A 27,086-nucleotide genomic window follows, 5' to 3' on the forward strand; every position below is an offset into this window, starting at 1 on the left:
AACTGTCTTGATTACCAAAGCTTAATAGTAATCTCCATTCTGTATGGCAATTCAGAATCTCTATGATTCTACAGTTTCACCCAGAATGCTTAAAATGTAAATTTGTTTCTTAAATTGAGAAATCTTGGGCTAGAGAGATCTTGCAAGAGTGACACTAAATTTCAGTGCACTGAAAAATCTAGAATTTATATATTTTTCTCAAAATGGGCTTTTTTTCCCCCAACATTTCGCTTTGTATATAATAATTATAGATGGTTGCTAGTATTTATTAGGCACATGTAATGTAGGAAAGTTTTACACATATTAGAAAGTGTAGATTTTATTACCCTGAGCAGTAATTACTACCCCCTTTTATGTTAAGGAACCAAGGTCCCAAGTGCACTTAGCAGATTCAAAGTCTCATGGATGCCAAGCACATCTACACACTACATTATCTCTTCTTTATAAGAATCACTGGATGATTAAACTTTCTACTGGCATTTATAAAAAAGAATTTTAAGACTTTTCATATTTAAAATCACTGCTTTATATTCTATTATATTCATTTCAAAATAAAAGAGACAATATTTGTAATTTTGGATAAATATGCACTATTTTGTTCATTCACTTTCATGAAACACATATTTATTCTGGCCAATTTATGGCCATCACTATTATGTACTTTAATTGTATCTGAATATAAAGTAGTGAAATACTTCAAAATAGTTAAATAGACTCAGTGTTCAATGGTCTGAACCCACTGAACATCTTTATAAAAAAAAGAAGCAGAATGAATGAGCAAGAAAAAGTAAGAAGTCTTTAAATTCAGATAAGCAAACAAATGGGTGGATAAGGAAGAAGAGGGATCAGAAAAAGGTGGGGAAGTACTCCAAACTGCTCCCTCAGCACCCTGACCGTGGAGCACAGTTATGGACACTAAGCCCACACTATCTTTTCCTCTCCTAAGACACTTCGGGGGAGCAAAGATCAAGTGTTTTTACAGGTAGCACTTTGCCATGACTCAAGGTCCCAAAGTCTTCAAGATAGCTGCTTGTTTGCAAAGGCCATCAGCCATTCATTGGAGAAACAGGGCCCAGGGATTCACCAGCCCTGGCCTGGGGCTCTCAGAGCCAACTGTAAACAGTGCCCCATACTGCCTCAACTCTTGGAAGGGACTCCTCAGAGACCAGTTCATTTAAACTGGAAGAAAAATAGCATTTGCACTGAGAATGTCCGCAAGAAAATAAAAACTGAGAGAGTTATTTTTCTTATAGATATCTCAATAATGATTCTGCACTTCTGCTTTCATAATTCATTTTGAAGGTTGGTGTTAATAGCCTTAAATTAGAAATAGAGTAGATTTCCTTTTCGGTGTGGCTTCCCTATTCATCATACACTGAAATGATAGACATCGATGGTCTTATCCAATTTATGAACAGGTGACAGAAAACTTTTTTCACCTATTACACAAAAGGGAACCGTATGTTTTATTGTCCAAACTGGAGTTTTTTTTTGAAGTGTGTGTGTGTGTGTGTGTGTGTGTGTGTGTGTGTGTGTGTGTGTGTTGGTGGGGTATCTGGTGCAAATGCTAAACTAGACATAACAACAGGTCTAAACTGGAATCGTTCCTGGATACACCACGATGTAAGGTCCCGTACACCGCACACCGCACCACATGTGCGTTTAAGAAGAGAAGCATGATTACCGCACATTTGTAGTCATACCTTTAAATTTCTGTAGGGTCCTGTATTTATTGGAAGTGGATTGGATATTTTGTTAGATTCCGTAATGTGCTTCAACGTAACTCTTCATCCCCACCCGCTTTTCACTGTACCCCTCCTCGTGGCCTCATGTGTTTGAATGAACTTCTGTGTGGATATGGAAAAGGCACTTCTTCAGGAATTTCTGGCTAGCCCACCACAGAGAAGGAAAGAAGCCAGAAGCTGATCCTGTGATTTATGTAGTCTCACTTCCCTATTTTGGAAAAAGTGCAAACAAGCTTAGAGGCTTTGAGGCTCTTCCTTGAGGTCAGACTGCACCAGTGAAAGACAAATCTTTGGACAGAAACTTCCTAGCAAGTATTCCAGACTGCTGCCATTATCCATGAAGCCAAGAGCTCGGATGGATGAACAGAAACGAGCCCAAGCTTAGCATCAAATGATACTTTCATCATGTGTAGGACAGTTTTAAGGAATGTCTACAGTCTAAAAAACAATTAGACTGCTGAGTCATTAAATTCAACATAGTGGGTGAAGTGAGCCCTAGGGCAACTTTATTTTGTAGTCACTCTTTTGGGGAAAAACAAAAACCAAAAACAGTGGCTTCACTTTTCCAACTCAGGATCCGGTTTTATCAGTCAACTTAAGTGTCCCCAAAACAAGGGAAACAAATTAGTGATTCCCAAACTCTTCTGTTTTATTTTTTATAATGAAACCAGAAAATTGATGTATAGTCAATATATCTCTTACTTTTACTTCAACAAGTAGACTAAAATTATTTTGATCCTTCTTTTTTTTCTTCTTTGAGATATCATCGACATATAACATCGTGTAAGTTTAAGGTTTGCAGCATGATTACTTGATATATGTATATATCGTGAAATAATTACTATAATTAGGTTAGTTAATGCCTTCATTGCCTCACATAATTACCTTTTTTGGTGGGAGGGAGGGTGGTAAGAACATTTACTATCTACTTTCTTAGCAACTTTCAAGAATATAATATAGTGCTATTAACTCTCCATGCTATACATTAGGTTCCCAGAACTCATTCATCTTATAATTGCAAGTTCATACCTTCTGACCAATTTTTCTGGAGCCGTTTCCATTTTCCACCCCTAGGCCCTGGCAATCACCATTCTACTCTTTATTCTATGAGTTCTGTTCTTTTAGATTCCAAGCAAGTGAGATCATACAATATTTTTCTTTCTCTGTCTGACTTGTTTCACTTACCGTAATGCCCTCAAGGTCCACCATATTGTTGCAAATGGTAAAATTTCCTTCTTTCTCATGGTTGAGAATTATTCCATTTTAAATATAAACCACATCTTCTTTATCTATATATCAATTAATGGACACCAGATTGTTTCCATGTCTTGGTTATTGTGACTAATGTTGCAATGAACGTGGGAGTGCAGATATCTCTTTAGATCTATATTTCTTTTCCTTTGGCTATATACCCAGAACGGGATTGTCTAATCATATGGTTGTATTCCTATTTTTTGAGGAACCCCCATACTCTTTTCTGTAGCAGCTGTACCAATTTACATTCCCACCATATGTTGATTCTTCTAAGTGGAGCTTGTCTGAATCTAGAAATGTTGGTTCCAAAATGAACTTGCTTGCTGCACTTTATTCCAAAGATAGCTTAAGGGTAAAATTTGGCCAAGTTCTTCTCCACAGTGCTACAAATTCAAATAGATAATTTAGAATGGCATAAAATATGTAGAAATGGTGAATATAATAAATGCTTTGATGGAAATTCTAGAGCCAGTTTGGAATATGATCTGTGGCATTCAGAATGAGGGTGAGTCTGCCGAGCTGCAGTATTGTTATGACTATTTTAACTTCTGTATCATTATCCCAAACTGGGTTACAAAGAGAACAAAATACATGGGTAAGAGAGTGCAGTATGATTTGGATGGCATGTAAAGAAGATAGAATATATGCAAGTCATTGGCAAGCAAAGAGAAACTCTAAAATCTGCATTTAAATAGGAATGTTAAGTATCAAAGAATCATTCAGATGAAAAAATATTTAAAGTTGTGAACTTTCCATATTTAGAATAAGCCATCATTAAATTAAAATTTCAAAAACTTTATCCTTTTGGTGTTAATCTGTTAATTCAAATGTGTCCTCATGAGTTTAGGTCATGCTTTTCCTTCACATTAAACAAAAACTTAACGTGATTCCAATTTTTCTAAAAGTTAGTATTCTGATACACATTTCAAATAAATAATAACAGTAAATAAAAACAAACAAACTATTAGTTTAAAATTTATGATTATCCTTTATGTCCTGAAAATTCTGGCAAATTATGGTTTTGCTGGGAGAACGTTGAATCTGAAGTCTGAAGAGCCGGGTTTGAATCTAAATCACTAGTTGTAGGGACGCTGGTAAATCACTGAACCTCTTTGTCTCAACTCCCTCTTGCGGAAAAGGGATGACAACCTCACAAAATAACTACAGGAATTAAATTAAAACATGTAATGTTTTGTAAATGTTTTCAGTAGAAAAAAGACCAGGCACCAAAAATGATACTCAAAAAAGTGCTTTACAGGTATTTCATTTTTTTTTTTTTTCCTCAACCTAAAATAGTCCTTTCCTGCAGTGCTGGAATGCCCCAGTGTGGGAAAATGCTGATGCGCATAAGGGCTGTGCCCCGACAGCAGGGCTTAGGCTTCTGAATTCCCCTCAGGCAGAGAGCTTCACACCATTATGTGTAATTGCTTTAGCAAAGAAGTGGTGATGGCATGACGCCCTGAATAAACAGCTCACTGGTCATGCTGTGGAAGACTGGGGGGGAGACAAAATGAAAGAGCTCCGTCTGTGCTGATCCTTTCTCGCCAGGGTCCACGGGCTCGTCCTGGGGGGCACCGAGATTACATACGCACGAAATGCTTTCAAGAGAAGTACACACCCTGTGGAGATTTCTATTTGGTGTAGTGATCCAACTTTCCATTCCCCTCTTCTTTGGTCCCATAGAGTTGTTGGGGTGACGCTTATTTGATGATGGAAGAAAAAGATGGGCTGGGTAAGGCAAGGGTGTTCTGAGTTCTAAAATTCAGCAGAAATGCTGAGTTTTGCATGAGCCACTAGTTTACACAATATGCATGTATGATCTGAATAGAGTTTAGGTTTCAGTTTTACAAAGATCTTTGTGCTTTTTTATTAGGACGGATTTCCACAACAACATAGGTGAATTTTCCCCAGCCCGGCCCCAAGAGCCTTAGGTGATAGAATTCCTTTTGGGTAAACAGCTGGAGTTCTGCTTGGAAGAGTGGTTGTAAGCAGAGGTGGCCAAACCGGTTGTCTCAAGCTTCCTTCAGTCCCAGGTCTTCCCAAAGCCTCCATGGTACTTCCTGAGAATGGTCACCGTGGGGACACTGGGGTGTTGCCTGAGGTCCCTCCTCTGGGGTCCTTGCTGGTGCTCCGAGGGGTGCACTGACGAACCCCACCCACCCACCCCGCAGCTCATAGGAACAGTGAGCGCTGTTAGCTTGTTTTGCCTTAGCCTTGGACTGGGTCTGTGCCTATGTGTGGGTGGGTGTGGTAGGTAAATAATTACGTATCTATTCAAGAATTACTCTTAAATAGCCCTGATGATTACTAAATCTCTTCGGTTACATGAATAATTAGCTTAAAAGATAACCTTTCTGGGAGAGAAATATCAGATGCACACCATTAATCTTACACTTTTAAAGGGTAATTTTCCTTTGTTTATTTTATAGTTTTTATATACCCATTTTGGTTATCTCGTGGTTGATAAAAATGTGCAGTCAGCTTTAGGGTATTGATTTTGATTAATACACTATACGCAAGTATAGGTTCCTAGCCCCACAATCCAACCTGAGCCAACCTCTCAGGAAGCAGATTCCCCACCTAGTGTGTGATGTGAGTTATTTGGGAGCGTGTATGTCTCATTAGTATGTATTTAAGATATATGGGCTTCTGAGATACAAAAGGTTTTCAAAAGACAATTGATGAAACTGGATGAAATATAAATTGAAATAACTCTTACAGGGCTATCATTGGCATACTGTACTGAGTGCCTAGGATGCAGTAAGCATGGCGGGTGGAATACAGATTTTTATCTATTCTGACAACAATCCGCCACACAGAGCTAAGGCTGAGCACATTTCAGGAATGAACACTTGGGTTAGCTAACGTGCCCTAGGGTAACACAGCCATATGTGCTCAGGGCCACGGATCAAAGCCCCCGCCTCCGACTGCACAGTCACGGTTTATTTCTATACATAATGCAGTGTGGATAAAGGAGGAAAAGATTATAAAATCCAGCAGAAGGAAATAAATGAGTTATTTCAGCTATAGCTAAAGCCCAAGAGAAAATGAAATGTGTCACCATGAGTGTCTGAAAACAAGCATTCAAAATCATCCAGACAAACTTTATTTTAGAACTCAAACCTAATTTACTTCCTGGTTTCTCAAGATATTTCAGAATATATAAATATATTAAGAGATACAGGTGCTAATCAAACGAATATTCCTTATGTCTCTATTTGGCATCAGTGATAAAATGCTGAAGCCAAAGGGGTAGATGATTACTCTGTCTGTTCGACAGGAAGGTTGGCAGACAGTGGGGCTGAGGCCGTAATGCCCAGGACTTTTCTTCCAATGACAGGTCACTGAGAGAGACAAGAGTCTTGCCTGATGGAAGCAAGCAAGATTGTGCATAATGTGAACACAGCACTGTTGCAGAGAGTGGCTGCTATAAGAAAATACCATAAACTGGGTGGCGTAAACAACAGACACACATTTGTCACAATTCTAGAGGCTGGGATGTCCCTCATCAAGGTGCTGCCAGATGCAGTTTCTGGTGAGGGCTCTCTTCCTGGCCTGCAAATGACAGTCTTCTCCCTGTCTCCTCAGACAGAGAGGAGAGAGGGCTCTGGCCCGTCCCTCTTCTTGTAAGGACACTAATCCCAACTGAGACCCTACCCCCATGACCTCACCTAACCCTGTTTACCTCCCAAGGGCCTCACCGCCAAATACCATCATGTCGGAGGTTAAGGCTTTGACATACGAAGTTGTGGAGACACAAACATTCGGTCCATAGCACCACCTGCTCTCAGCTTTGTGGTCTTTCCACCCAAAGTCTTCATGTGTTCATGAACAGAGAAGCCAAAGAAAATAGCACCCCACACCCCACATTTATTGAGTGCCTGCTGTGGGGTTACATGCAAGAGTCATGGGTGTGCTGGACTCTAACAGGATGAAGACGTGTGTAACAGCAGCATTTCCCTGAGGAAGAAGGGCACAAGGTCGAGGGTGTGTGGTAGGTGCTATAATGACCAGAGGCAGCGGTCTGTCCTTCTGCACCTGGCCTAAGGTGGGCACGAGAAAGGCCCTATTGCAGAAGACGCGGAGAGACCACCACTGGAATCACCACAGAGCGGACAGTGAGGAGAGGCACCGGTGTCCCTTTCACACGGGGTTTCATGGCCGAAGGGATTTCCCAAGTAATAGAAACATAGGCAGGTGTTCCAGCATCATCTGAATCTCTGCGTCCCTGGGCTTTAAGAACCTCCCATGTAGACTGATCCGAACCCTTTGGTTTCTGGCCTATTTCTGTTTCCTGCCTGCACAACCTTAAGAGCAAATGCACTGCAGGCATTCACAATCTTTGAGGATGTAAAAAATATTTCCCTGTTGGTTTGTCCTAAAACCATCCTTTTGAACTCTACTTGTCTGAGAAGTGTTCTGGGAACTTCACTGCACCCTTATTTTGGAATCAGTTCCACCTCTTTGGAAACCTTACTTAACTTCTGTTTTATTTTTTAAAAATTTTATTTATTTATTTGAGAGAAAGAGAGAGAGCAGGGGGAGGGGCAGAGGGAGAAGCAGACTCCCCACTGAGCAGGAAGCCTGACTCGGGACTTGATCCCAAGACCCTGAAATCAGGACCAGAGCTAAAATCGGATGCTTATCCATTGGAGCCACCCAGGCACCCCCTTACTTACCTTTTAATTTCAGAAGACTTAGCACTATGATGAACAGCACGGGCTATTGAACCAGCACGACTGGGACCCCTACCCCTCCTCCCCTCCTAGCTGTGTGCCCAGAACTGACGGATCTTCTCAACTCAGTTTCCTTATCTGTGAAATGGGGATAATACTATTGAACATCTGGAATGTCTATAGTACTTAATGAGACACTCTTTTGAGAATGCTTAGCATCGTGCCTAATGCATAGTAAGCATTTAATTAGTAAGAGTATTACATTAGCTAACGAATCATGTACACTGCCTGTTAGATTTAAGACTAATTATTATTTTTGCTCTCTTTATAATAATGGTAACAACCATGGCAGCCTTTTATATTTAAAAATCTCTGATCTCTAGGAGACCTGCTTGGAAAATGATGGCTTCTACTGAGCTGGTATTAATCTGTTCACCTACTGCGTAATATAGGATATTTTACACCCTATTCAAGGAATGACATTCACATCCACATTTAGAGAATGTGGCATATCTGCTGAATTATCAGTTTGCAATAAATTAACATGGATTACATACAACTAACAGAATGAGGATGACCATAATGCAATCTGCTTTTGACGTTATTGAGGGCACCTCCAGATCTTATACTGTGTCCAAATTTTCATTATGAATGTCAGGCAATGTGACAAATGGCAGATTGTAGTGTTCCTGATGGTGGCATGAGCCACACTAGTGGCTAGTGCACATGTTTGTGCCTTTATTCTCAGGAGAATAGCTCCAATTTCTTTGTAGACTAAACTCCAATACTCCTATTATGCAGCAAGCTGGCTGATTGGGTGTAAGTTAAAAATAACTCACACCATAAATGCTTTATGTATAAGTTGCCAGTGCCCCCTAGGTCGAGGGAGCTCAGTTATTCAAGTTAAAATTAACTTCTGAATCAAGTATGTGCATACTGAGAGGGCAGGCTCTCAGTGAAATATTGAAGATACGAATGCTTCCCCTGTAAAATGTTTATGAGCATTGCAATTGGGTCGGTGGTTAAACAAGTTCCTCCTGGTCATGAGGCAGGAGCCAAGTTGTGCCTAGAGACTAAGGAGAGATGAGGCTATTTCTTCAAATGCTTTCATCCTATATTCTTGCTAAGTAATTGTCTTATACTAAGTCATGAAACTGTCTCTCTTGTTTGGCACCTGTCTTGTTTTCAATGCACCCGTTATGCTGGGTTGTAGAGGATACAGACTTGGAAGGGGCGCGTGGAGAAAGACATCCAATGGAAATGCATGAAGGAGTATTTATTCTGGTTCAGACACATGACATGTGCAACAGAATGATTATCTTCTCTCTATCTGAGACTTTCCAGACAAGCGCCAAAATCCTGTTAGTCTAACAGCACGAGAATTTCCTTAATCTCTTCCTTCTCTATACTAATTAATTGGTTCATTTACTATTAACTCTATAAACACTTACTGAAAGTCTGCAATATATTATACTGTGAAAGTTCCCTCTCTAGAGGGAAAGAGAAATAAACATTAAGTAAATAAGTAAAGTAAAACACGATATGTGTTGTAATAGATTTACAAGGAGGTAGAAAAATAAAGAAGGGGAAAAAAATCATTGACTCTCTTTGGGGTGGCGTGGTTGGAGAAAGCTCTATAAAAATGAAACCCATGGGTTTGGTCCTGGAAAGTGGAGTGGGGGGCTTCTGTAAGTCTCTTGTAGTCAGTGGTGTGCTGGTAAATGTTTAACCATGAGTTATGAGAGGGGCAGAGCCTGATGTAGACCATCCCCCAGTCTGCCTGGTCTGAATATGTCATGTTGGGCAGTTTCTAGTTGTCAGTATGACATCACTGGACGGCAATGCAGGCCACCTCCCTTAGGTAGTGTCTCCACCAGATGAACACTGTGGAAGTAGCCTCAAGGGTGCGGATCAAAGCCAAATACAATAAAATGATTGGGAATGTATGAGATCTGAGGAGTTATTACATCTGCTTTAAAGTAATGGATTTAATTTTAAGTTTATGTAATTTAACCAATAAGGGCCATGTTTAATAATCAATCGTCTCGCAAATTTTCTCAACGTAAACTTTAACACTCGCCTCTCACATACTGGTATAAACATACCGTTGAATTTTTTTTATATGCTTTCTGAGATGTGGTAACCAGAATATAAGGGCATATTCTAAATGTCGACACATGTTACAACATGTAAAATGGATAAGATAATTATTGGTCAGTCATTTGGGGCAAGAGGTGTCAGAAAGACCTTAAGATTCTCTGTCAATTCCTTAAATTATGGTTTAAAGCCCTTTGATTTAATGTTTAGATTTTTTAAATATTATAAACTTTATGAAAATATTATAGATATGTCAGACTCTTTTCTGTTAACTTCTACAAAGTTGTAACTGCAAGATCCCTTTCCTTAGATTTCATCTAGATAAAAAGATTTTTAAAAAGAAAAAAAAGTAGACACTTGCAAAATCTCTAAAACTACATCATCCCTTTTGGAATAATATACTTTGAAAAGAATGAAAGATGTTTGCTTTCCTTTATTTCCTTTAGGTTTTGTTTAGCCTCTTGTATTTTTGTTTTTGAATTATTTTAGTTTCATTAACATGGTCAACACAATGAAACTAAAACTATACCGTCATAAACACTCTGGTAGGGTTAACACCGTGAGAAAAAGATAGAAATAAACCATTTTTATACACATTGAAAACTTTGTTCTGTATACATAAAATAAAAAATTATCATTTTAAAAACACTGCAGAAAAAAAAAAGTTGGGATGCTTTATAAATGACCATGACTGGAATAAAGCATCCCTGTACAAACTGACTACGTGTCATGGCACCCCATCTAAAATGGTAAACTATGTCTTCTGAGCTGTAGGAGATTGCTCATAAAATATAATCCAGAATTTTTAGACATTGTATGTATGGTGAGATTTGAAAAAAGATTTAACAAACACGGGCTTCCCTCCGCTTGCTCTTACTCTGTTGAAACTGTTTAAAATCCAGTCCTTTGGCTGAAGTGACTCCCTGTCCTGGCCCCATCTTCTAAAGTGAATGCAAAAGAAAATAAGGATAATAATGATGACGATGATGGTTCTTACTGTCATCTTCACATTAACCCGAATTCATGTAGCAGCAAGTTGTTGTCCCCGACAAGTGAGAGTTTGCTAGGAGATGAGGAGAAACTCAGGGAGATTGTGCACAAAGCAGCCGGGGAGTAGGGTAGCACAACCGGCTTCCCCGCCTCCAGCACTTCCCGGGGCCTGGCCTGATTGAAACACATTTCTTGTAATTGAAGCACCTGATGCGATTTGGGGAAAATATGTGAGCGCATCAATTTTTGCTTCAAAATGAAAACAAAAAATAAATCAGAATCTTACTATGCTTTGGAGAAAAATACTAGCTTTAAACAAAGGATCATAAAACTAGAATTTTAAAGGAATTTAAACTATTCAGTCTGATGAAATCAAAATCCTAAGAGGGTTTTGAAAGCTGATTACTACTGCCAGTTATGATGCCTAAAACCTCCATAAAATATCTAAGTATATCGTACCTGAGATTTTACAAAGAACTTTCCTGCCTACAATTCTTGGTACCACAGAAAGTTTACCATGTAGGTAGGGAGGGCAGTATTTACTTCCTTTTCACCTAAAATCAACTGGAACTCGGGGATTTCAAGCAAGTTTATTCCTATGGACATTCATTTATTGTGTCAACAAATATTCATTGAGTACCTTCTACCTTTTGTTGTAGTTCTGAAATCTGTGGATGTACCACTGATCTTACACAGCTTATATTCTAATGGGCTGAGTGCCAATGAACAGATATGCCAAGTAATGAAGAAGAATATAGGGATCAGAGGCTAGAAGAGGGTGGTGGATATTTTTGTACATTATGATGGTCAAGGAAGACCCCTCTGCTCAACCAGATTTTGCGGAGTCTGGTAACAGAGAGGGCCTGAGCCCAGAAGAGACAAGCACTCCAGGCGGATGGCCGGCACATGACTAGTCTCGTCCAGAGATAGCCAGGAGGTCAGTGAGGCCAGAGCAACATGAGGAGGGAAGAAATGGCTGGAGGATGGAGGTTTAGGGAGTCAGGTAGCAGGTGACACGAGGCCACTGGCCATGGATTTTATTCTACGTGGAGTAGTAAGTCACTGAGGTATATTCATTGGGGGAACCAGTCTCAGCTTGCTTAGGGTTAGAAACATCACAGACAGTGCTGCTGGGAGAGTAGGCTGCTCCAAAAAAACTGGAGAAACAGGGAGACCAGGTGGATGGCTACTGTAGAGTTGTAGATGAGAGACAAGGGTGGGTGCACAGGTGGGGATGACCGAGGTGAACCAAGCAGCTTCCGTGTCATGGGGCAAGTCCTTGACTTCAAGCCCAGGGCTGTCCTTCAGGGCACAACAATAACCAAGCAAGAGGACCTCCCATTTTCCATGATTTGGGGTAGCTATTTAACATACCAACATATTTATTCCCTCCAATGTCAGGAGAGGAGGAGGAAAGTCATACTTGATCATCACCCAAATGCCTTGTATTGCCAATGGTCTAATGCCAGTGTCATGAATTGGCCAGAGTGGCACCAGGAAGCCCTGTGATTGATTAAGTGAGCATCTGATATGTGCAGTACCCTGTGATTGATTAAGTGAGCATCTGATATGTGCAGTAACCTGTGATTGATTAAGTGAGCATCTGATATGTGCAGTAACCTGTGATTGATTAAGTGAGCATCTGATATGTGCAGTACCCTGTGATTGATTAAGTGAGCATCTGATATGTGCAGTACCCTGTGATTGATTAAGTGAGCATCTGATATGTGCAGTACCCTGTGATTGATTAAGTGAGCATCTGATATGTGCAGTATCCTGTGATTGATTAAGTGAGCATCTGATATGTGCAGTACCCTGTGATTGATTAAGTGAGCATCTGATATGTGCAGTACCCTGTGATTGATTAAGTGAGCATCTGATATGTGCAGTATCCTGTGATTGATTAAGTGAGCATCTGATGTGTGCAGTACCCTGTGATTGATTAAGTGAGCATCTGATGTGTGCAGTACCCTTGCCCTCCTCTTTATACCCAATTCCTGGTGCAGTGCCTCACTCAGAACAGGTGATTACTTAATAGCCATTGAATGAATAAATCATACAACAAATGGCTGAGTTAATGAACAAGTGATATTTCTACCAGATCATGATTTTCTTATCACTGAATATTGTCGTTCAAGTTGCCTTCCCCTCTGCCTCCTGAAAACTCAAATTTCCTCTGCTCAAGATTCATGAACTTGGGACTGTCACTGTCAATATTTAGTTGGGGAAAAACTATTGCTTGAATAAATGAGTGTATGGAAGTACAAATAAGTGTTTTACCAGAATGCACTTGGCAACCCTCTGCCTTGCCAAGTCCAAGAAGAGAATGCTGTGGTCAGCCAAGCCCTCCCAACTGAGAAATGCTCTGGAAAGTGGGGCCAGGAGAGAAATCACTTGTTATCCAAAGAGGCAAAGTGATAGCAAAGTGAGAGAGAAAAAAAACACAGGAGACAAAGTTTTACCTCAAATTGTGTAATATGATATCTTAAACCTTAGGATTTTTTTTAACTTATGTTTCCAACTCTTCAATTTTTACTCATTCACTCATATCTACTTCTCTAACCATTCTGACTTTGAGGAATAATTACCAATTTTTCTATACTAAATGGCTTCCACAAACATATGTACGGTGGGGTCAGTCCTTAATCTTTGAAGAAAGATTAGGGTCAACTCCAAAGGTATGAATTCAGTTGAATGAAACATTTTCAGTGAAAGTCCATGCTAGTCTGTTTAGTTATTGTTCCATATGCCATGTTCCACCTGCAAGTATCATGCAGGCATGTATCATGCCTCTTCAAGAGGTATGATAGAGAGAATGTACAATTCAGTTTACCATTGCGATTAATGTTGATAGCCATCAGAGAAGTGTGACTATGATACCTGCAGGTCTGCACTGTGCCCTGGGATTTCTGTTTCCATGACTGCCAAGGCTATTTGCTCCCTACAGAACACTCTTCAGAACTCCTCCTTTCTTTTATATGGACAGCTACTGATCCTCGAAAGCTCAGTTCAGATACCACCTTGTCCTGAAAGCTTTCTCTTACCCCCAACCTGATTTAAGGGGCTTGGTCTCCAGAGCAACCGAAACAAAGACAGGGCTTTCTGTCCACTCCTCTCATCCTCCCTGATCTCATCCCTAACATCCCCCCACCCCTCACTGGGCTTTAGCCACACTAGTCACCCTGTGACATCCTACACAAGATGGCACTCAGCACCCTTCACCATCTTCTTATCCCTACTTTATTTTGCTTATAGTACACATCACCTGACATATCATGGGATGTATTAATATACATCAATATGAGAACTAATATATATGTATATTCTATCTCCATCTCTAATCTGCACATTGGTCTTTCTCCTCACCAGAATGTGAGTGCACAGAAAAGCCCCTTCCTGGCCACCACACAACAAACTGCTTTTTCCCAATGTCTTCAGAATTGCCTAGCTCATGCCAATCACTTGATGATTATTTCAAGAATGAAGACATGAAATGATCTGTGCACTTTCAGGACTGTGTAATATTTATCTCTTTGCTATAATGTGAGCTCTTACAATTAGACTATTCACTCTTATTTCCATATATTTTACACCTAGGAAAGCACTTGTAATGTACTAGGAATTCAAAAATTGCTTATTATTATCATTATTATTTATTTTTTTTAAATAGGCTCCGCACCCAACGTGGGGTTCAAACTCACAACCCTGAGATCAAGAGTTTCATGCTCTACTGACTGAGCCAGCCAGGTGCCCCCAAGAATTGCTTGTTAAATGAATACATGTACTGGGCACTCTGGTCATATATATGTTAATAGCAACAATTAATCATGATTTTATCTTTATCAAATTATATTATGAATTAAAATAGTGACATTAAAGTCACACATTTTAAAGCTTTGTAATCAACTTTTAAAATTCTATTGAATATGTACTTTATTTTTTATTAAAATATATTTGACATAAACATGAACCTCTTCCCAAATTTTGGTGTCATCCTTGTGTGGAGACCATTCTAATCTTCTCTGACCATTCCAGTTTCAAGACCATACTACCAAGCACTGACATGAACCTCCACATAGCAGATATGTGTGTGTGTGTGTGTGTGTGTATATATATATATATATATATAATCATTTAAGTTATGTTTGAAGCATAAGCTTCATGTCACTTCTTATGAGCTCCAGAAAGATGGAGGGTAGGGTGACACTAAAGAAGCATAAGGCATAGGAATGGGAACTCTTTCCAGCATGGATCAAAGACAAAAACAAATCATCAGAAAACTAACACTGAATTCAGCAACAAATGAGAAGCTGAATCTGTGTCTCTAATCTTCAAAACATTTCTAGGGTTGCACTGAGGAACAGTTTGGGTCTCAAGCTGCTTCCTTTCATGATTACTTGACTATATTTTAGCCTTTACTTTAATTCATTTTAGGTAAGATCTTGATTCTGCATGCCTTGAGACATGTCACTCTAGGTTTATCCCAGTTAAATGGAATTTTCCAATATTTTACCCGGGAGTCATTTAGAACCCCACTGAGTCAACTACTTGATTAGAATTAAGTTGATAACAAAGAATCAAAATCCTGACTATTTTTCTGACAAATTATACTTTATTTGGTCAAAATAATACCTAAGTTAAAGATACATAAAACCTAATATTGTAGCAGTAATTTTAACTGTATTGGTTAATATTCAGGAGGTAAAATTCCTAATCAAATAGAAAATTCATGTTATAAGGATTTTTAATTCCTGAGATTGTATACATTCCTTGGGTGTCATTTAAAAATCAGTCAGGTGGGATGGACTCTGAAAAACAAACTGAGGGTTCTAGAGGGGAAGGGGGTGGGGGGATGGGTTAGCCTGGTGATGGGTATTAAAGAGGGCACGTTCTGCGTGGAGCACTGGGTATTATGCACAAACAATGAGTCATGGAACATGGGGCGCCTGGGTGGCTCAGTTGGTTAAGCAACTGCCTTCGGCTCAGGTCATGATCCTGGAGTCCCGGAATCGAGTCCCGCATCGGGGTCCCTGCTCAGCAGGGAGTCTGCTTCTCCCTCTGACCCTCTTCCCTCTCTCGTGCTCTCTATCTCTCATTCTCTCTCTCTCAAATAAATAAACAAAATCTTTAAAAAAATGAATCATGGAACACTACATCAAAAACTAATGATGTAATGTATGGTGATTAACATAACAATGAAAAATTAAAGGGAAAAATAAAATAAATAAATTTATGTGACAGAAAAAAAAAATCAGTCAGGGGGGTGGCTGTGTGTGTGTGTGTGTGTGTGTGTATGTTTGTGTACAAATACCTCAAATAGGGGCGCCTGGGTGGCTCAGTCATTAAGCGTCTGCCTTCGGCTCAGGTCATGATCCCATCGGGCTCCCTGCTCAGCGAAGAGTCTGCTTCTCCCTCTCCCACTCCCCCTGCTTGTGTTCCTTCTCTCGCTGTTTCTCTCTGTCAAATAATATTTAAATTTAGCATTTACTTTAATTCATTTTAGGTAAGATCTTGGTTCTGCATGCCTTGAGACATGTCACTCTATGTTTATCCCAGTTAAGTGGAATACATCCCAGTTAAGTGGACCTAATATTAAAAAAAAATACCTTAAATACCTTTAAATATATATATTGAATTCCTCGATGCACAGGTAGGCAAAATAAAACCCTGATGAAATATAATATCTTCATGTTTTTTTTTTTTCATGTCATTGAAATTCAGTGTGAAGAGTATTTGGTGTGTTGCCTTAATGATAAACTCTTAACTACTTTAATCCTGATCATCTTGATAAGCGCTGTGGATGGTTCTAAGAGTGTTTGACTGTGTTCCTTGTTTTAACAGTTAATCTGGACATCTTAATTAGGAATCTGTATTCAACACCATGATGAGATAAAAGGCCAGCCATTTATAGCATCTGGGTATAACGGAAAGGAAAAAAAATGCTCCTGATTTTTGTGGTGTCACTGAAATCGTGTGGTGACAGGTAAAATAAGGCAAGGCAGGTGAAAATCCAGATTTCTTATCCTACTTGCTTTTCCCTCATGGGGAAAATAATTTGCTATTGACCCACCATCAATATGGCATCCCCATGAGATATTTTATAGATCCTATGCATGTTAATACTGGGTCATCGGTGCTTCCTTACCAATTGCCATTTTATCTAAAATAACATGGTTTGGGAATGGACTTGATTCAGATGATTAAAATGGAGCTGGAGCAGAAAACCCTTCATTGTATAATGACAAACAGTGTAATTCTGAGGTAAAAACTCTGGTTCACCTGACTTGTCTGACTGTTGGAGATTTATACGCAGCTTCAGTGAAGTTTGAACAAAGCTCTTGTCTCAATGACTATCACATATCTGTCTGAATCTCATCCTTTTCTTGCATCTTATCCACATGTCTTTTAACTTCTTACAGAAAACTTTCACTTAAATATCTCTTTGTAAAATCAAACTTGTCATGCCCCAGCCTTACCTCTTCTCTATACCATTAGGACCCTCACCTCATACAGGTGTTTTCTCTTCGCCAAATTTCCTTGTCTGCCAACGGTGTCAGTGGTCTCTCTCTCCCACCGAGAAAACCCTCTTTAATCTTCTTTTAACAAACCATCCCCTTCTCTGTGTTGGTCATTCCTTCCTCTCTGTGCTGAGGATAACAGTGTATCAGCCGATCCTCCTGCCTCCTGTCTTCCTTCTCTTCTAAGGATGCTGTTAGTCCTATCCCTCATCACCCACCTCTCTTTGGTCTCTAATCTTGCTCATATGGTTTTTTTTTTCCTTTATTTTCCACACTTTTTCCTCTATCACTGTTTCCGACAAATAAAGTGGCTTCTTGATGCTCATGTGTTTAAGTTAAAGAGAGAGAGACATAGAGAGAGTATTTCAATAGTTCAGACAATTTTAAAATGTAGAGCGGCAGGCTGTTTTACCGCACAAGCATACGCCCCGGCAAGCAGGAGGAGGAAAACACAAATCTTCCATTCTCTTGGTGAGTGGTAGTGGAGCAGGCTGTATTTCCTAAACTCACTGTTAATCCCAGGCTGATTCAGACTGTATACGATTTTGTTTTTACTCCATGAACTATCTTTAGAGCCTCACTCTCTCATTCCACAAATGTCCTGCTAAGCATGGTGATACCTTGTCTAAACACAGCTACAAAATAGCTCTTTTCCAGTATTTTCAACCACATGGGATAAAAATTCTTCTGCTTGTTTCTGTGAAGGTTAGCGTCATGGTTCCTCTCCCCTGCAGCCCCGGACACCGCACCCCCATCTGCTCTGTTCTCCCAGGCCCCGTGCGTGTGCCCTCTTCTCCCTCTACAGCTGCAGACCCTACAAGGCTCAGGATCCTTCTGAAAGGTTGCTCACTTTGGGAGGCCTGTCACCTCCCCTCCCAGCCTTTGTTTCCTCTTCTCCAGCTGTGCGGGTCGGCACAAACACAGGTATGCCCAGCTGCTAACGATGTGGACTTTGATCACACCCCTCTGCTCCACACGCACCGGTCTTGTCTGCACTGCCTCGGGGAGCTTCTCTACGTCAGACATAGCCTTGCATACAAAAATGTCTGCCTTTAACTCTTACAAAGGAGTTCAAGCCTGGACCCCATCAGCATGAACTAAGAAAAGGCCACCTGAGCCACCACCACAATTTGCAGATGCATCCTGACTGGTATGTTTGCTGGGAGGATCTAAGAACCACAGTGAGAATGGTCCTCAGCCACGTGTCACCTGCTCTGTACCAGGCACTGTGATGACCGGCCATAGCTTTAGTCATCTCAGTAATCTCATGAGATGAATGTTATTACCATTGCCATGTTACACTTGGGGTACAGAACAACACAGAGGTAAAGGAGCGTGTACAAGATCACCCACGCAGGGGAGCAGCGTTATATCCCAGCAGAGGAGGATCCAGTCTCATTGTCAAATCGAGTAATGCAGATGAAAGCATTTTACAAGCTGTAAAATGTCAGGCACATATGTCGCTAGGATGTCTTATTTCTGGGCCATGTGTGGAGCACACAGTCAGTACTGAATAAAACCTGATGGTTGGAGACGTATTGTTCAAAATGAGTGATGTGTGATTTGGTTTTGTTCTTACAAGTTTGGAGTTACTGTTCTTCTTCCAGACTACAAAAATTCCATTTTCATGTTTCAGATTCATACGCATTATTTCTCTAAAGAAGTTAAGATTTTATAGTCCATTTGGGAATGTTACTTTATGCCCTATGATTTTACTCCCTAGTTATATTGCATATTGAGAATTCATTATATTTACTGATACTTTTTTATAAAGGTGTTAAGGGAATTAATATAACAGAGTTTATAACAGAGTTTGAAATTGATTTGAGCTTCTTTGGAAAGCCCATCCTGTTAATAAAAACATTATTTTCTTACCTGCTTTACAACCTCACCACTATTGTTCTCTTACAGTGGGAGACCCCAAAGGGATCAATTCATGGTTTGTTCTTTTATGCAGAGAAGAAAAAAAAGGGTAACCCAGGGGTGGTTGATAAGGGAATAGTTTCATGGCTTAGGCTATCTAGAAGGATTCTCTTTGTGTGTGTTATAGATTTGAAAACTAAATGGAGTTCTTGATAATTATAGAATGATTCTAGAAAACTAAATGGAGTTCTTGATAATTATAGAATGATTCTAGACACTGAGGCAAACCACCTGTGTCTCAAGTTAAAAAAAGATGTCATCAGGGCAATAGGTACTTAACTAGAGCACAGAGTCCAAAATCGTTTTTTTTTTTTGTAATGACAATTATATAATTTTTCAACAAAGGAATCATCCTTAGAATTTAATGCTATTTGTTATCATTTTTTCAAAAGGCCTTAGGAGGAGTAATATGCATAATTTTACTTCTCAGAGCCTCCCTGCCATGCCACAGGACATAATTTTGCATTTTAGTACTGATTTCTTGGACCTATAGCAAGTTACACTTTTTTTCAGGGATTTATGTGCTATTTATATAAATTGTTCTGAAATACCTATATTAGCATTGAGAAAATTAGACTAATTTCTAGTACAGTTGGCCCTTGAAATAATGGGTTTAAACTGCCTGGGTCCACTTGTACACAGATTTTTTTCGATAAAAACAGCACAGTACTGTAAATGTATTTTCTCTTCTTTATGATTTCCTTCATGACATGTTTTCCTCTAGTTTACTTTATTATAAGAATATAGCATATAATACATAGAACATACAAATATGTATTAATCGACTCTTCATGTTATTGGTAAGGGTCCCAGTCAACAATAGGCCATTAAGAGGTTTGGAGGAAAGCCAAACTGATACACGATTTTCAACACTGTGGGGGCCACTGTCCCTAACTCCTGCATTGTTCAAGGATCACCTGTAGATGTGACCACTCCATATTAAATTTAACGACAATTTTCTGAAGACATAACATTATTTTAAGCGAATATACTGTTAATATTAGGTCTCCATGGCATATGAAAGTTATACACATCAAACATGTACACACTCTATTAAAAAAAGTATTTTATTTATGTATTTGAGAGAGAGAGAGAGAGAGAGCACAAGCGGGGGGGAGGGGCAGAGGGAAAGGGAGAAGCAGGCTCCCCACTGAGCCCCGATGCAGGGCTCGATCCCAGGACTCTGAGATCATGACCTGAGCCGAAGGCAGATGCTTAACTGACTGAGCCACTCAGACACCCCAAAGTGTCAAAACATATTTACATAAGAATTAAAATGAAAAAATAATATTAGACTGTAAGTGGATGCACACATAAGAGGAAGAAAAGGAGGAAGCATAAACCCATAAACCTTTAAGGATTTTATCTAAAAGTGATTAAACCCATCTTCATGCCAATTTAAGAAGGGTCACTCTGGTTCCAGAATTTGCTCCCTTTCTTTTCCGAATGGTTTCCATTGACTAGGGGAGGCTAGGCAGAGGAGGAATCATCTTTAACCCAACCCGGGAGGCTACCCTTGTTTGGTCCCCAGCCACTCTGGTTCCCCCACCCAAGGGGCACCTGCTGCCCCAGGAGTACTAACAGCTGTCAATATCTTGAATATAAAGGGGATATAGATGGTCCTTTTCAACTGGCGGCTTCTCCACATGCCCTTCCCTCTTATGAAACAATCTTTCCTTGCCTAGGAAATAACAGCATGTTGGGTTTTTTTTTTTTTTCTTTTTTTAGAGGGGGGAGGGGCAGAGGGAGAGAGAGAATCTTAAGCAGACTCTGTGCCAAATGCAGAGCCTGACCTGGAGATCAATCTCATGACTCTGAGATCATGACCTGAGCCAAAATCAAGAGTCAGACGCTTAACCCACTGAGCCACCCAAGCGCCGCCCCATAGCATGTTATATTTTAAAATATTTTTTTTCCAGCATCACAAGATTAAGGTAAAAGTATCATGAAATTCCGTGTACCCATCACCTAACTTCCATAATTACCAACATCTTACTAATTGCATTTTAAGAATAGAGTGTTTTAAGACAAGTCACAGATATATTATTTCACCCACAAATATGTGTCTCTAATAAATACTTTTTTTTTAATTTTATTTATTTATTTTAGGGAGAGAGAGGGAGTGCAAGCCAGGAGTAGGTGGAGGGGCAGAGGGAGAGGAAAAGAGTCTCAAGCCGACTCCCCACTGAGTGTGGAGCCCAATGATCCCACGAACCTGAGATCATGACCTGAGCTGGGACCAAGAGTCTGATGCTCACCCGACTGCGCCACCCGGGCACCCCTCTAAGACATACTTAAGAAACTTAACTACATTATTATCATACTTAGCACAAATAACTTATTATTATTATTAAACAATATCCATGACACATTTTTTTGTTGTCTCAAAAATATCTTGAGTCATAAATCTATTCAAATTGGATTCAAATGACTTCTACTCATTGCATTTGGTTTTTACATCTCTAAGACCCATTTAGTCTATCTGTCGTTTCCTCCTTTTTCCCTCCTACAATACACTCAATACATAAGTGTATTGAGGAGGAAGGGTTATTTGTCCCACAGAATATGGTACATTCTGGACCAGTCTGATTGCATCCTTTTTGGTCATTGTTCTCCTGTCTCCTTTATTTCCTAAATATTGATAGTTCTACCTAGGGACAAACTGGACTAAAGATGTGTGTGTGTGTGTGTGTGTGTGAAACCCTCCATGGATAGTGCTGTGTACTTTCTATTAACTCTATATCCTGAACTCACAATACTTGGTTATCCTCCTTGTAATGATGGTGAGGTGGAACAGGGCTCGCCTGTGCCAGCATGGATGCTCCATTATTGCTTACTCTACCAACATGGACCTGGTGGGCGGATTCCTCACTGAACATTGTTACTTTGTCAAAGGGCCCGCCTGGTAATGTTCTTAAGTTTGAATCAAAAACACGGCTTTGTTCTACCTCTGCTAAACCTATCCGGCAGAGCTCCTGGTGATTTTCGGCCAGTATAAACACACTTTGCTCTCCAGACTCTTAGAGAACGTTTGAATCGGTCCCTGGGAATGTCAGTCCCTCCTACAACAGAGGGGACTGGAGGCCTCACTTAAGATACCAAGCCCAAAACGAAGGAGGGTTTCTCCCATTGCCTGCACATCAGACTCTGTAAAGCATGTTGAATTTTGCCAAACATGGAGATGATATTCGGTCGTATATATTTCCAAAAAAAATGCTTGCCATCTTTTACCAATGTGCTGGAATCCCTCTGTATCACAGTCACTGTGAGATATTCTTGTGTAAAAGCCTGAGTCCACGTGATTTGCAACGCCCCCCGCCTCCAAACAGCTAGGGTATAGTGGAGGGCACTAAGCTGAGGCTCTCTGAGATTTGGTTGGGTGATGTAAATGCCTGCACAATCCACCCCTGCCACTTGGTCCAGAGAAACTTCACATACTGCATTATTTGGATTGAGCCATTATAACAAAATACCCCAGGTGGGGTGGCTGGAACAAGAGAAATGTATTTTCTCACAGTTCTGGATGTGGGGAAGTCCCCAGTCAAGTTCCTGGCCATTTCTGTTGTGGGGAGATGGCACCTTCCTGCAGTGTCCTCACATGCAGAGAGAGAGTAAGAGTTCTCCCAAGTTTCCTCTTACAGAGACACTAATCCTACCAGATCAGGGGCCCACTCTGAGGACATCATTTAACCCTAACTACCTTCTTATTACCCTATCTCCACATTCAGTCCCATTCAGTGTATGAACATTGGGAAGACACAGTTCAGCCCATGGCATACGTGTGTAAGTTACAGTGCCCACCTGCGGCCCTCTCTACCATCCCTCTAGCTACCTACCGGGGGTCGTCATGACTGTTACAGGAGGTAGTGCTGGAAAGGAAGCTAGAACCCCACATAACACAGAGCTGATACTTCACCAAAAGCGGAGAAAGGTAGTTGCAAACAAGGGGAGTGTTGTCACTCCAAATCTGACTGATCCCTCATCATCAAATGGTCATTCATGGCGGAACACAACTGCTTCCAAATCTGAGCAGTGGTATTGTAGTATACATTGTACCTGCACCTGTTAGTTGTTATCTCATAGCTCTGCATTCAAAATGCAGTTAAAAATACTAAGAAGAAGATAAAACACTGGCAAAACTAATCCAAATGGCGTTTCATCATTTGCCCTACTAATATTTGCTTTTTGCTTTTTTCAGGGATATGCATTATGGTAGTTGTTATAACCCTTTACAAAAGCAGCATTATTTTTAAATCATATAGTTTTACATACTGTTCACAAAAATAATCCATTTTATTATATGTTAACAGAAAGCATATTTCTACTTTTTAAATCATATATAGTTTTATTTGCCTCATTCTTAAGTAAATATGACATAACACATTTAAGCCATAAATTAATAGTACCATACCTTTCTTAGGCATTAAATATATTTTGATCTGATCTCTTATAAGCATAAATATCACAGAATAAGCATGCCCATACACAGCTACTTTCTTTCTGAAACAAGAAAATTAACCGCATCACGTATACCATATTCCACAAAAATTTCTGCTATTGTCAGCAAAGGCACATAGCTCAAATTCTTGGCAGTATTTGTTTGAAATAAAATGTCACATTGACCTCAAGGCTAGAAGCTTTAAAAATGGAAGAAGTAAATCTAAGGAAAAAAAAAAAAGACACTTCTCCAGTGTTCACTGAATTTTTAAAATTTATTTTAAATTGTCAGAGATGTTTAAATCCTAAACTCTAACTACAGAAAGGCAAAAAAAAAATGTTTTCCTATGTTTTTTTCTAAACTATATGTATGTATAGATTGATGAGGGAATTTTGATATTGGGTAATAATCATGAAGCCCTCCAGAGTTTTGAATGGTAAATGCTATTTTTCATAAACTAAGTATCCTATATTGCTGTAATGATCAAGTCCTCCACATGCCTCCAAACTTCTATAATCTCTCTCTACAAATCTAGTATACGCTCCCCTTCAGTTTTCACCCTTCCCTTTGTCTTCCCGTACTCCCAAGTGAGGTGTGGGCTCTGGGAGGAGGAGGTGCTTATCTTGCTTGCAGAGCAGCAAGGGCAGAGCTGGTGTGAATAAGTATGGTCTGAGCTCACTGATCACATGCATGTTTTAGCTATCTTTGTCTTTTTTCCTGGTGACCCTATCTCTTGTTCACACAGTACCTTCCTTAGGGGGCCACTCACAAGGACACATTTCCTTATGAATTGCAGTTTTGGGATTAACCCTAAATATTAAAATGGTTGCAGAATTCTCTTGAGGCTGTTACAGGGCTTTGGGTTTCCACATACAGTAGGCCTGTCTTGCTTGGCCTCTCTGTTGTATTTATCGCCATTTCCCAAATGGCTGACGTCCCTAAAAATACAAGTTTTAGGTAAGTGCGTGAATGTTCTATTTCTTCTTTATTTTCATGCTTTCAGAGATTGTCTCGGAAGGAACACTCTATGACCTAAAGTGGTTAAAACAATAGAGGCTTGTTTCTCTCAACATCAAGAAGTCTAAAGATAGGGATCCCGTGTTCCCTTAATGGTGCAAACACATCAAGCTTCTGGGTGGATTTCGTAAGTGTTTTCTTGGCTTGTGTGTGCTCCTGGAGGACTCTCCTCTCAGGACAAGGTCCAGGGCAGTGAGAGAGGGCTGGGGATTCATCGTGGAGGAACATCTTTCCAAGATATGCCCCCACAGACTTTCTTACCTGTCATATTGGCCGTGATTGGGTCATATGCTCATATCCTAGAAATTGCCAGGTAGCTGGTAAAGTGAGTCTGTGGTGTCAAAAGCCTTTGTTATAGGGAGAGATCTGTACTAACAAGGAAGAAAAGTGAGCAAAGCCTCCATGTAACAACCAAAACTGCCCCTTCTCTGCTCCTACTTGAGTATACGCAAATTATTTTCAGGACTAGGATGGTGAAGCTTGCCCTACTGCCTAGTCAATGATCCTAAAGCAGATTTCTCTGCCCTAAGGATGAGTTTTTGCTCTCATAGAGCTCAGAAGCATCCTGGTTAAGTGATCCACAGAGAGTAGAAAAGAGGAAAGAGCGCATATCGCTCTTAGAATGAAAGCCTCTGCTTAGAAAGCTTTTCTGAGCAAGTAATGCTGTGTCCCTGCACCCCGGTCTCCATGACCCTTGACCCAGTTGGCAGAGAATGTCCTGTGTCCCAGGGCAGTCACATTTGCCTTTCTCCCCCGCCCCCCATCCTGTTTCTCAGTGACGCTCCATGCTCCTGTCCTGCTCAGCCCTTGCATTAGCTGGTAGGAAACATTCTCACTTGGTCTGTGGACATTCCCTTCCTCAAGAGGGCTTCCCTCCAACACGCTGAGTCCACACAACCCGCACTCTTCTAGAAGCAACTGTGTGCATGGCAGGGGGATTTGGACATTGTTCAAACATATCATGTTGTATTTCCCAGAAGGATTTCCACCAACCGTCTGTAGGGAGAGGGATTCTGGAAGAGGTGCTAGAGCACTTTGGGGCTCCTGGTCCTTCCGCTTGTTCCTGGCATCACAGGGAGAAGATTACACCTGTCCTGTTCCCTCCTAAAATGAAGGCTGGTGCATCTTCCAACAACTCATCCCTCTCAGTTCAGCTTTGAAAATGTTAGAAGATGTGGTCTTTCTTGCTATCAGAGCCAGCCTCACTTGCTTTCTAACATAATAGCTAACTTTCTAATTGCAAGTTTATGTTAAGTTATTAATGATATAGAATGGATGAATGTACAGTAGAAGGGTGTGTGTGTGTGTGTGTGTGTGTGCATGTGTGTTTCATAGCCTCCACTTAATCAACTGGCAGGATTAAGGGGCTCCTTTGATGCTTCCTGCCTGAGGCACTGGCATGCTGAGCTCTCACCACCAGGGGGCTCCTCCCAGTACCTTGCTCAGGTGCGTTACCCAACAGGTGTGTGGCAGGTTCCTCCAGAATTAATTGTGTGTTTGTACCAAAGCTATTATGGCAGTGTCATTTGCCACCATAATTACTTAATTTTAATATATATTATATAAACCAATGAAATATGAGTTTAAAAAAGAAAGCTATTGTACCTATAGAAAAATAGCTAAAAATAAAAAATTACTGTCAAGTTAGCTTGACAAGAGGACTGCAAATAACTGTGAGGGAAACTTTTCAAAGGAATAGGAGGATAATGCACTCAATAACCTTCAGGTATCTTAAGTTCTTGCCCAACCTTATAGTAGCCAAAATCTGACTGTTTTAGATGAAAATTGGTGAGTTATTTAATTATTATTATTAATTATTATTTTTATTTTAAAGCTGCGTTGTCTGTGGACCGGTACTCAAAAGAAAGGAGTTAACTTTAGAACTAAAGTTTGAACCATTAATGTACATTTTCATGTATGGAGTTAAAATGAACTGGTCAAAAGAAATACAAGCTATCTCTTATGATTTCTCTCTTTAACTGATTTTTTTTAATCTAAAGAAAATAAAAAGATAAGAGAGCATTTGCTGTGTCAATGCCCCTACACATGGCATTTGCAATTTGAGAGATGCATCAAGACCCACAAGACAGCAAAGTTGAGACCTGATGTTTAGGGACTAAACCGTGTGGAGGCCAGCTCGTGCCTCCCAGTTCACAGAGAGCCCACCCTTCCTGCAGGTCAGGAGTGTGGGTGGGAAGCAGGGGATGTGGCGTAGGGCTGTGCTGTATGGATTTTGGCCACCGCGAGGGCTCTGGGTCAACTGGTAAACCTGTTGAGTACACCCTGAGCCCTGTTCTGTTCTATTCAAGGACCAAATCTTTCTACCACCTGCTGGGATGCCCAGTGCCTCCTGTGTTTCCTCTGACCTGGTACTCAGCCATTCTTGCTTAGTTCTCCTTGAATGGATCGCTCACACCCAGCAAATCAA

The 27,086-nt window shown here is 40.3% G+C and overlaps 1 protein-coding gene and 1 non-coding gene across 2 annotated transcripts in view; one reads left to right on the plus strand and one right to left on the minus strand.

Annotated features, from left to right (window-relative positions):
* The window catches only part of CSMD1 (CUB and Sushi multiple domains 1), a 2,028,797-nt gene that overhangs the window by 1,360,142 nt on the left and 641,569 nt on the right, over nt 1-27,086 (plus strand). The window lies entirely within an intron of this gene.
* LOC113926104 lies at nt 14,722-14,826 on the minus strand. Its single transcript, XR_003521181.1, has one exon. It is a non-coding gene; the product is annotated as a U6 spliceosomal RNA (small nuclear RNA).

This window comes from Zalophus californianus, chromosome 2, assembly GCF_009762305.2.
Source record: "Zalophus californianus isolate mZalCal1 chromosome 2, mZalCal1.pri.v2, whole genome shotgun sequence".
Lineage (NCBI taxonomy): Eukaryota > Metazoa > Chordata > Mammalia > Carnivora > Otariidae > Zalophus > Zalophus californianus.